Source organism: Lipotes vexillifer, unplaced genomic scaffold, assembly GCF_000442215.2.
Source record: "Lipotes vexillifer unplaced genomic scaffold, Lipotes_vexillifer_v1.1 scaffold237, whole genome shotgun sequence".
NCBI classification, from domain to species: Eukaryota; Metazoa; Chordata; class Mammalia; order Artiodactyla; family Lipotidae; genus Lipotes; species Lipotes vexillifer.
Genome location: NW_006794332.1, coordinates 592,136 through 604,335, shown reverse-complemented (window position 1 = coordinate 604,335; position 12,200 = coordinate 592,136). Strand labels below are relative to the sequence as shown.

Here is a 12,200-nt window from a genome sequence, read left to right as displayed (position 1 = left end):
AAAGCACAAGGAGAAACAAATTTTTTTGAGAATATTTGAGACCCAGATCAAACCCTTCCTGAAAGTAGACAGCTCTACTCACGGACTTGTTCATACTGGTCCAACAAATTTCCTTTTTCCTTATATCAACTTAAGTAAGGTTATATGTCACTCATAACTAAGCAGTTTTGAGAGTAGCTGTTATTCTCCTGACCCATAATCTCTAGACTACTGAATTACTGAAAAGGTAGAAATTTTGCCCAATGTCACAATTTTAGAATTGTTAAAACCAAGATTTAAATTCAGGATTGTCTGCCTCTAAAGACCTCATTCTTCCCACAACAACTTGATGTTGAGGCCTCAGATACCACTGAGAGAGAGAGAAAGACAAAGAGTGAGAGAGAGACAGACATAAACAGAGAGAGACAGAGACAGAGAAGAGATAACGTTGTTGGACGACAACAACATAACATATGAGAAAAAAAAGCAATAACTAAAGGGGCAAAAACTCCCTGCACAAAGCTGATACAGCCATTAAATGGAATAGTCACACAATGTTAAAGACCTAAAGGTTATTTCATGCACCCACCAGCACTCTACCTGCTGAATGTATTTAAGCCACCTTTTAGGTTTTCTCTTATAGAATGTGACTAAAGACTTTTGAGTATTGGGGAAAGGGTGAAATTTCACTGACTTTCCTTCACACTTTTCCCTAAGTCCCTGAAGAATAGGAACATAAGAGATAAACTAATGAAATATAGTTAATAATTTAAGTTATGACTTATTCTTTAGAGCCAGCATTTCTTTTGACATTTTCTAAAAAGAAAAAAAAAATGAACAAAAAACGTGCCCCAGCATTCCAAACTGCAGGTGGCATCAAAGGAACTAAAACCAAGAAGAAAGTTCCATTCATCAGCCTCCCGCTGGCCAACAATTTCTTCTGATAGGAGCTTGTGGAAGACCACTGTAAGACACTGTCAACCACTTTTTCATACTGTTTTCCTTGTTGGTAATAAAATTGATTTTCTGAAACATTCTTAGGGTTTTGTACACTATGAAGTGCTAGACAAAGGAAGGGGTAGTACTAATAACTGCTCTCATTATTAGAAAACGGTGGTTTAGAGCAATGATTCTCAACCATGGGTGACTTTGCCCTCCAAGAGACATTTGGCAATGTCTGGAGACATTTGTGGTTGTCACAGTTGGGGGTGGGGGGCAGTGGTGGGTTACTGGTATCTAGTGGGTAGAGGCCAAAGATGCTACTAAATATCCTACAAATGCACAGGACAGTCTCCCACAACAAAGAATTTCCCGCCCCAAATGTCAATGGTGTTGAGGTTGAGAAACCGATTTAGAGGAAGTGCAGTGTTTGTTTTGTGCAGCCACAGCGATATGACGTCAGTGTGTGTGTGTGTGTGTGTGTGTGTGTGTGTGTGTGTGTTGGCAGAGGGGGGGATTTGTAGAGTCAAGATATTCTCTTCCATGCTCTTATAGGCACCCACTGGGCATCCAGCTTTCCGAGGCTGAACCTAGTGTGTCTGAGGTAAGCATTCTGCCAATCAAGTCATCATCACCAATGGCAATTTCAGGCTGCCTTTATGGAAGGAACAGCTGATATTTATGTAGAAAAGATGGTTTCAGTAGTACATATAAAATTAGCCTCAAATCTGAGTGATTAAAGTATCTCCAGGGGGGGTCTTTTGGTTGTTGCAGTTTGGGGTAGCCTCTTGTCATCACTTTGGAAGTATTGTCACGTCTCCAGGATATGCGTTTGTCCCATCTGCAATTTCAGCACCTATTTATCTGATAAGGATGGAAATGACTCTCTCTTTAAGCCTACGTTGCTATGTACTAATTTTCTAAGACTTTCGGTCTTCCCACACATTATGTCTCCCCACTCATCATCATTAATAGGTAAATAATCTTCCCAACCACCTGTGGCCACATTTCAACACACCTAAAGAGGCTCTTAGAAAATGCCTTTTAAATAAACTCATTAGCGAAATACGTACAATCAAATAACATGCTTAAAGGAAACAGAAATCCTGCGTAAAGAGTGGATCTGCTACCAAGAGTGGATCTTCTTTCACAGACCTGAAAGGTCCTTCCCACAGAAGTGGAAGGTGATGACACGGAAACCTCTCACTGTTGCTGTCCTCCACCGAAACTCCACTGAGGGAGATGGTCATGGCAAAAATAGATTAATGAATAGTGATTCTTTCCTAGTCAAATCTGAATGTTTTGGCACAGTTCTATATTTTACTGATAAATGTGATTCAGACTTACTATTTTAAAACCAACTATTTAGAAAGTAGAGTAAAGGAAAGCCTCTGGTGGCCCAGTGGTTAGGACTCTGTGCTTTCACTGCTGAGGGCCCGGGTTCAATCCCTGGTTGGGGAACTAAGATTCTGAAAGCCACGCAGTGCGACCGAAAAAAAAAACAAAACAAAGACAGTAGAGTAAAAAAATAAAAACCCCCTTCACCCAGCTCCTGTAGTTTCTTCCTGCTTTAGAGATTTAGAGGAAACCACTGTTAACAGTTTTTTGTGAATCCTTCCATATCAATTTTATATCCCTTCATTCAGCAAATATTTATTGAGTACCTACAATGTGTTTGGCTGCTGGGGTTACAAGGGTGAACAGAAGAGACGTGGTTCCTGCCGTTGGGTACCTTATATTTTAGTGAAGGGAAGAAACAGAGAAAAAAAACAACTTCAGGTTAACATGTAAATAAAAGAATTATCAATTGTGATCAGCGCAAAGAAAGAAATAAACACAGAGCTGGGAAAGAGAATATTGAGGGGTCCTGACCTAGGCAAAGGGATCAGAAAACTTTCTCAGAAAAACTAAAACTTGAAGGATAAGAAAAGGCAAGCAAAGAATGGGGAGAAAAGTTCTATAACTTGCTTTTTCACTTAATATATAATAGAATTTTGGCCATGTTAATTTGTAAATATTTATTCCCTCTTTTAATCAATAATCACTGAGACCCTACGTGCTAGTCCTGTTCCCTAAAGATAAAATAATGAACAATATCTTTGTTTCCATTGATCTTACAATCTAATGGCAGAGTTTCTATACCTATGATTAATTTTAATTCTGTGGTGTCATACAGTGATATTTACTTAGTTATGCCCCTATGGATGGACATTTTGGTTCTTTCTAGTTTTTCACTATTACAATCAATGCTCCTGGAAACATCTTTGTTCATATATGACTGTGCACATTTTTTGTAGGATAATTTCTAAGATTGTTTACTATGTGACAGTACAATTATTAATGTGTCATTTACAGAATCCTCACAATCACACTTTAAAGTATGTGAAGTTCTTATCCCCACTTTATCAATGAGGAGACCATAGCACAGCTATGCGGAGAAACGTATTCAAGACTACATGATGGTAAGTGGCAGAGCATGGACATTAAGCCAGAGAGTCTGACTCCAGGATCTGCTATAGCCCCTCCCAGGAATTAGAGTCCTAGATTTTGGTTTTTGGTTATAAAAAAACTCATAATATGTGTTTACTTTTTAAAATTTGAGAAATACAAATTTTAAATCATTTTTTAGCTTTTTAACAGTAATTTATAATAAAAACATCATTCATTATCGCATCCATTCAGGAAAGCAATATCATCATTAGTGACTCTACAAAAAGACAGTCCTTTAAAATATTCCTGTCCTGCACCATCTTGACCATTCCCTGGGGAGAGACTGGGTAGACCAGTTGTACTTGGAACTCCACAAGCTCCCTGCAGTGAATGAGTAGCCAAGGTTCTGAGATTTCTGCTCTCACTACAACTGGCTTTCCAGCTGTTCCACTTTGTACTTCCAGCTGCAACCTTGTTTTAACACTCCTCAGGAAGCAAAACAAGCCAACAAGATGGTCCAAAGAATGCTTCTAGGTTATATAGGTCAGTGTCCTGAATCCTCAGATTCCAGGGCATCCCCTGGAAGTTCTGGTACACTGTAGGGGAGCAGCACAGAACAGAGATTAAGGACACAGACTCTAGAGTCAGATGGCCTGAGTCCAAAGATATATGACCATGGACAAACGATTTAATCTTTCTGGGTGTTGGTTTCTTCATATGTAAAATAGAGAAAACATATTAGAACTTGATCCATATGTTATTAGCAGTAATTGTGAGCAGTATATTAAATATCTTTAAAGCACTTAAGGCAATGTTCTCAGAGTTAGCACTTAATAATGTTATTAGTTATTGTATTATAAAGTCATCTCTAGGTCTCTCTAAGATTTCTTCCTTAGTTTCAAGCACTTAGTACTATCAGAAGATAAACATAATGTAAACATAGGGGGAAAAAAAACAAACTTGAAGGGTCAGTCACCATTGGTTTTCTTTTCCTTTCTCTTTTTCTTTTTTTAGATCATGCCATGTGGCTTGCGGGATCTTAGTTCCCAGACCAGGGATCGAACCCGGGCTCCGGCAGTGAAAGTGCTGGGTCCTAACCACTGGACCACCAGGGAATTCCCACCATTGGTTTTCTAGGGCTAGCAGAATTGGAGTGATATTTTTCTTCTTACTTTTTCTTCCCTGTATTTTCTAAGTTGTCTTTACTAAGTATGTGCTACTTCTAAAAAATTAGAATAAAAACATATTTTAAGCAATTTTCCACCAATTCAACTAGATGAGAGAAAATTAAATGATTAATCCCAGTTTTGAAAAATAGATGCTACAAATGTTATGCATGGTGGATTAGTTCTTAGTTGCTTAACCTCTCTTGACTGTTAGCTATTACCACCGTGATTGCAATCACCAACATCATCGTCCTCATCACCTAGTAGTGATACCTTAAATAAGCAGAGCAATTCTAATGTTAATCAAATCACTTGGACACTAAGTTCCCTCATCTGTCAGATAGGGTTAGTAACATCTGCTCCACCAATCCCAGCACTTCACAAGAAGATAAAATAATACAAAATTTTAAAATGAATTAATGAGACTGACATTGAGACATACATTAGGAAATCATTTACATAATTGACTCTCATAGTTATACATACTATTGTTTTATTCTGACAAGGTAATTGAGAGCTCTTATTACCCCACTTGAGGAATAAGGAAATGGAGGCATAGAGCATTTACAGTGGCTTCTCAACTCACACACTGGACAGTAGTAGAGACTGAACTAAAAACTCAGTGTCCTCATCAGTCGGATCAGTTCTGTGACCTCTCTGTTCAATATTTATCTGCCTTAATCCAGAGAAGCCCTCTTCTGGCAACTGACAGCTTCTATACCTCTAATGATTGCAATCCTACTCCAAAGCAAGTCTTAGAACGTGGAGTAATTTTTTAGAACCATTCAATGACCTTTTCAGTCCAACAATGCTAAAAGACACACTGAAAAGGTTTAGAAAGCATGGTGAGAAAAAAGGCATTTCCTACCACTGTTTATTGTCTCCCCCAATGCTTCTACTCAGCTATCCTTGAAAAATTAAGGTTCTAAATGTTACGGGGAAAGGTTTCCAATAGTGTTAGGCTGAAATGGAAAATAGGATATAAAGCTGAAGATAGATACATAGATAGATAGACATAGAGTGCAATCTAAATATTGCATCTTTTAAAACGATTAAAAAAAGATAGCCCAAATGTTCATAGTTAGTTGACATTTCACTAGTTATCATCTCTCAAAGTGAGAGTATGAGAAATTTTTAAAAATTATTCTCGAAGGCATTTTCCAAATTTTCTACAATAAGCAGACATCACTCTTATGATTACGAAGAGTAAAAGATGCATAGATAGTAGTACAAGTTACAGATGTCTGCCCTATAAATATGGGGCAGTGGCTGGGGTTAGGGAAGTAAGCACAGGTCTTTCTCCAACTCGAGGCCTAGTCCCTGATGGTTAACCCAGTCAGTTTAACCCATACTTAAACCTATGGTTTTACCCACATCCCTGGCTACTTAACAAATAAACCCAGCCCTGTGCAATTCGACCTGTGGCATGATTCTGGCCAGAGGTATTGGTCTAATTTAAACATGACCAGCACGTGGGGCTTCTGAGAAAGAAGGTGATCTGTTCATCTGAGAAAGCCAGAATTTTCTCTTTTGATCTAGTTGGTAGGATATGTAGATGTAAAGCCTAAAACTGCCAAGGCAGAATGGGAGAATCAGCCTCAGAATGAAGCTGACAACAAGTAAAGGTGGGAAAGAAACAAAGACCTCTATGACATCCATGAACAGCCAAATCAAGCCAACCCTGAAACCTGGCATACCTTTAGACAGTCCAGTTACAGAAGCCAACAGATCTCCTTCATCGTGAAAGCCAGTTTACCTTTTCTATTACTTATGCAATAGAGTCAGGTGTGGGAATATGCCATACATATGAATTTATATAGAGAGACTCCTCTTCATTAGTACCACAAATTTTTAAGTAAATGGGTTTATTAAGAATAACTTCCTGGGCTTCCCGGGTGGTGCAGTGGTTGAGAGTCCGCCTGCCGATGCAGGGGACGCGGGTTCATGACCCCGTCCGGGAAGGGAAGATCCCACATGCCGTAGAGCAGCTGGGCCCGTGAGCCATGGCTGCTGGGCCTGCGCGTCCGGAGCCTGTGCTACGCAACGGGAGAGGCCGCAACAGTGAGAGGCCCACGTACGGCAAAAAAAAGAATAACTTCCCAATTGAATTTTTTCTTCAATATTTTCAATAAATAGGTATTGGATTAGATAATCTCTAGATCTACCTCTTATATCTAAAAACCTATGCTTATCAATTCAAACTACAATGACATGAAATTTTTAAAGTTTAAAACTTAAGCTTCAGGTGTTTTATGAAGCCATTTGATTTATGACAAACTTCTCCAATTTAGAGAAAATTCTGCCAGTTGTAGTTTTATGCATATGTATAGTCTTCAAAAGTGGAGAGAATAAACTCTAGTAAGATGGATAGAAAATGTAGACAAAGCTCATTAGCCTTGTCAGACATTTGATAAATAATTAGAAACCAACTGCAGTAAGATGTATGCATAAAACCAACCTTTGATCTCTCTGAAAACAACTGTTCCTGCAACAATTTAAAATTGTAATCACATGTAATGTATCTTCAAGTATAGAAGACATAAATGTTCTTTCAATTCTGCCTGAGTCTGGATTATTTTCCAACTGATTGTTAGTTAAGAAGCAGATTCTATTCTATACCACATTTAAATAATGGGATAAATAGTTAGCATATAATTTGGGGACTAATCAGCAAAATGTTTATCATACACTAAAATGTAATCTTTCCCACATTGACTTGTTAGACTGTGGAAAGATTAACTACACCAAAGAAATATACTCATTAGCTTTTAATGATTGTAACAGACAGATACCATAGCTTTAAATTGCTTTTCAAAGTCTGGTTTCTATATTTATAATCAATGTTCTAACTAAACATTCATCATTATGAAGACAAATGCTGTAAGTCATACACATATTTCTGTCTCCCTATGACAGACATTGATTTAGAAAGGAGAGACCAGATCCAACCTCCAGGGAACAGCTGGTCTCCTTAGATAAGGAAATCATTGAACTGGCTTTTAATATTGTAAGAAAAAAGGAGAGAGAAAGGAAAAAAGGGAGACAGTAGAAGCAGACAACAAAACTCTGAACTATCTACCGGAGACAACACAATTTACAATTCGCAGAACATAATTATATTTCTTGATAGTCAACTTTAAACTATCGGTTATATTTGCCCTGAAATCAAAATTGCCAGCTTTGCCATTGACAGTAAAATAAAATGTTCCGAGAAAATCAGGTGGCATGAAAGGGTTAAAGAAGAGTTGAAATCCTGGGGGTAATGAAGCTGCCATACCTGATAGGCCACTCTTGAAAGCACAAACAGCAGTGAAACTTTGAAGAAAGCTAAACGCCTAGGGAACTGCTTTATTTCCCTCTCACACTAATAGATCCCCGTTGCACAATGATTTAACCCATACAGATATATGATGTTATCAGAATATATGAGATTTTCCCAAGGTAACTGATGATGGAGCACGGTTTGCCCAAACTTCACAAGTTTTAGAAATGAAGGTACATTTTATTTTATAGTTGCCAGGAATGTTCCTCTTTAAGAAACAGACACAAATCAGATTCCCCTTTTCCTAGTTTCCTCAGCAAAACTCTCTACCGGAATCTTCATAATATCTACATTAAAAGAAAAATTAAATTATCTCTTCTATATTTGGAACTAAATGTTGCCTTAAGACATGAAAATGTGTTAAGAAAGGACCATTTCAAGTTGCTTGGCTATGTTTAACCAATAGGTTTCCTCGGTCAACTCTTTTTTTTTTTTTTTTTTTTTTTAGAATTGGAGCACTGGGAAGGGACTTAATTTTCATTCCCAAATTTATAAAATACTTAAAGGCTCTGAGAATGAAAGTTCCACTGAGTATATGAAAGAAGGTACTTAGAAACTTTAAGGGCTGCTTGCTCTGCACAAATTCACAGGTAATGAAGAGAGCAGCTGCTTACATTGCATGCCACGCTGTTCCTTCTCGGCATACATTTGGTTTCCTTACAACTGAAAGGGATTTTAGGTAATGTACTTCTAGGATTATATGAGCCAATTGCTAATTTTCAATTAACACAAGTCCTGCAGAGAGGAGTTCACCCGGGTGGATAATACAAACCTGCAGACAATCCCCAAATCCTTGTTTGGGGGGATTAAAATGCATTATATGATTTAAAAATATATTTAACTTACTAATTCTATTTACCCTGCCCTAATACTAAAATGGGTTTGCTTGTCCAGGCCACACATCAATGGTAACCTCTGAACATTTCAATGATGAGGGAAACCTCCTTGGTTAAAAACAATTATGAATAAACACAAAATGGCTAATACTGACTTTTAAGAAGAATTATAAATGCGCAACGTATCATTATGTTTTACCGAAAAACACATGTCACTTTAGAATGTATTATTAGTGGTAGAGTAGTAATGAAATCATCCATAATGCTAACATGCAAATACAATTACCTTTTCACTCAAAATTGCATATCATCTTCCATGTGCATTCTTTTTTTTTTTTTTTTTTTTTTTTTTTTTTTCTTTTCCTTGCGTTATGCGGGCCTCTCACTGTTGTGGCCTCTCCCATTTGCGGAGCACAGGCTCCGGACGCGCAGGCTCAGCGGCCATGGCTCACGGGCCCAGCCGCTCCGCGGCATGTGGGATCCTCCCGAAACGGGGCACGAACCCGCGTCTCCTGCATCGGCAGGCAGACTCTCAAGCACTGCGCCACCAGGGAAGCCCCCATGTGCATTCTTAATTCTTATTCTTACCTCTTTAAAAAAGAGAAACGGAGCATGAAAGAGAGCTAGGGTTGATAATAAGGAGAAGAAAGAATAGGAAAGGAGCCACAGGTGATGAAAGAGGGAGGTGAAGAGGAAAGGATGGGGAGAAAGAAAAATCAAGAGACTGGATGGAAAGAGAGAACAAGAGATGAAGAACTCATTACAGACAAAATTAGGGGAAAAGTTAAGGAAACTAAGGTCAAGTGAGAGCCTCAAAAAAGAGGCTACAAAAAGCCTCTCTTACATTAAAAAAAAAAGTCTTAAAAAAAAAAAATGTCTGGATGCAGACAGACCAAGACTGGTACAGGGGCTACCTCCTACTGCAGCATCCCAGCACATGGCTTCAACCTCAAAGCCATGCTATCATGGGATTGTGCCAACTTTCTTATCCACGTTGCCAGCCTAAAGGAGGACAAGCAGAAGGACAGAGAGATGCCTCGCAGTTGGATTAACTCCCTGTAAATAGACTTCCTGGGATTCCCCTGCATCACTTCCTTTTGAAACTCATTGGTCAGCACATGGTCATAAGGCCACATGTAGCTATAAAGCAGACAGGGGAATGCAGTCTAAAATCAGGCAGGAATGTGAGCAGCTGGCTTTGGGGTAGTGTTACCATACAGGAAGGGGAGAATGGAACAGCAGCTCTGACCCACTGCAAATTCTTTAGCTACTGTAGTATCATCTGCACTAGAAAACAGCAATCTGGACCCAGATTGTCTCTGATGAAATTCTGGCTCAGTCCCTTATGAGCTGTGTGGCCTTGTGCAAGAGTCTTTGTTCAATTCTTCTGAGGACTAAGTGAATTAATACATTGTAAAGCACTTGGAACTGTGCCTGGCACACAGTAAATACTCAAGATATGCTAATTAGTAATCGTTTATTTTCAAATATTTGTTTATTCTAAAAAGAATGGTTTGTAGCTTACTGGAATTCTGTGCAGCTTTAACATGTGTGGAGCATAAACATCATTTTTAGAAAGTTTCTTGAGGATCTTAGCTATGGTGGTCTATTTGGTAAGGATCCTCTAAAAGTCCCTTGGCATTCAAAATGTGTCAGGTTTTAAATTCCTTCTGGCGGTAACATTTTGTGATTGCTTTATCTTTGTTATTTGAGAGATTAGGTAGGGCTGCATCCCTCCTTAAGGCCTGAAGGTTGTGTAACATTTGAAAACTGTGTTTATTTCATGATGCTGATACTTTTTCTAATGTCAAATATATTTTTTGTAATCAAGTTTGGGTCTTAGGGGATAATGCTCGTGAAGGCCAGGGAAAAAAAAAAGAGAGTCAAGGAAAAATCCTTCAGAAGTAAAAACATTAACCACTGTTAACAACTCCCAAACTATTCTTAGGAACTTGTGAGCAGGGGTTATCACCTGCTTGGTCCCCGGTTGGTCACTGCGCTCCTTATCTAAGGATGCAGAGAAAATGCTAGGGGGTTGCTCAGCACATTTACATAGGTTGCCTCCTTTTATCTACCCTCCGCTTGGTGAGGTCCTATATTATTCTCCTTTCAACCATCAGCCTGAACACTCGAAGTGGTCAGTGGCTAATTTCACGCAGCCTCTTCAAACACACGCCGCCCCGCTTAGAAGTTAGTATACTGATGCAATTAAACTCCTAAAACTGGTTTTGAAAGGGATTGAGCAGCCCCAGAGAGGCACATGGCCAAAACCTCATCTCTGACTATAGGATGTGAGTTCTGTCTTTTCTGAGGGCCTGGAGAGAACATGTCATTTCGGTCAGATTATGTAGTAGGAACAGATTAATCTTTCTGTTTGCAGAACTGGTTTTTCAGTCACTTCAGTGGGCACTGATGTCATGTGTTGATATGCATGGAGGGTTTGTTTTGGGGAGAACAGGGGTTTGTTCTGTTTGGCTCAAGGAAAAAGATTTTATTGCTGGCTTTATGCTTGTGTGTGTGTGTGTGTTTGGACACCCAGGAGAGGGAGAAATGAAGCAGACTGGGGACAGGTTGACAGGACATCTGATGCACACTAGCTGAAGGGTGTACTCAAGTGTTTTTCATGGAAGGTGTAATCAGGTTTAGAAGCTGAAGAGCAGGGTTGCTGAAGGACTACAAAACTAAGGGCAGAAGCAATGCTGCTTTTAGGATGTAAAATACTCAGCATACTTTTCTAATCAAATCTCTGGGACAGAGAAAGGATTCTGTTGGTTAGCAAGTGTGGGTGCATAATGGTTTCACATATTCAACAGGCTCCTATTGAAGACCCATTATCTGCTACGCCAAGTTGGGAAACACTGCCACCTGGGCTTGGCATTAGGCTTCAAAAACTGCTAGACTTGGGACTATCAGACATCTGGATCTAGGATGAGGCATAGTTCTTGCACTTCAGAGGCTTATCATTTAGAAGACATCAACAGCCCCCTTGAATTTTTTCTATATAAAAAGGGCATATCCATAAGTGATATGTAGAGGGACTGGAGTTAACATTGATCAGTATAACCCATTACATCTGCCCTCAACAAGTGGGCATATGGGGCAGGGAAGACAGAGGCAGTAAATAAGGATAACCTAAATGTCAGCAGAGCTCCCCTGCCTTTTGAAATAGCAAAAAAGTTACAATGACATAAATACATACATACATACATACATACATAAATACATAAATGCATAGATACATAACTAACTAACTAGATAAATAAATCCTTTCAGTTCCTGTTCTAAGTCCTCTGTGTGCCTTAACTCACTTAATCCTCACAACATCCCTTTGAATGATGAACCAAGAGGCACCTACCATTATAAACCCCACCATCCAAATAAAGACACTTTAACATACAGTTAACACATAAGTTAAGTAACTTGTTCAAGGCCAAACAACTAGTAAGGGAGGAGCTGGGATTTGAACCAGCTGCAAACAGAACTGGGTTAAATCACATTCCATGTGTGATGGGAAAGCCTCATTCCTGC

At 39.0% G+C, this 12,200-nt stretch overlaps 1 non-coding gene across 1 annotated transcript; it reads right to left on the bottom strand.

The window, feature by feature from the left end:
- Positions 1-4,391: 4,391 nt before the first annotated feature.
- TRNAE-UUC (transfer RNA glutamic acid (anticodon UUC)) lies at positions 4,392-4,463 on the bottom strand. The gene has a single exon. It is a non-coding gene; the product is annotated as a tRNA-Glu (tRNA).
- Positions 4,464-12,200: the final 7,737 nt, after the last annotated feature.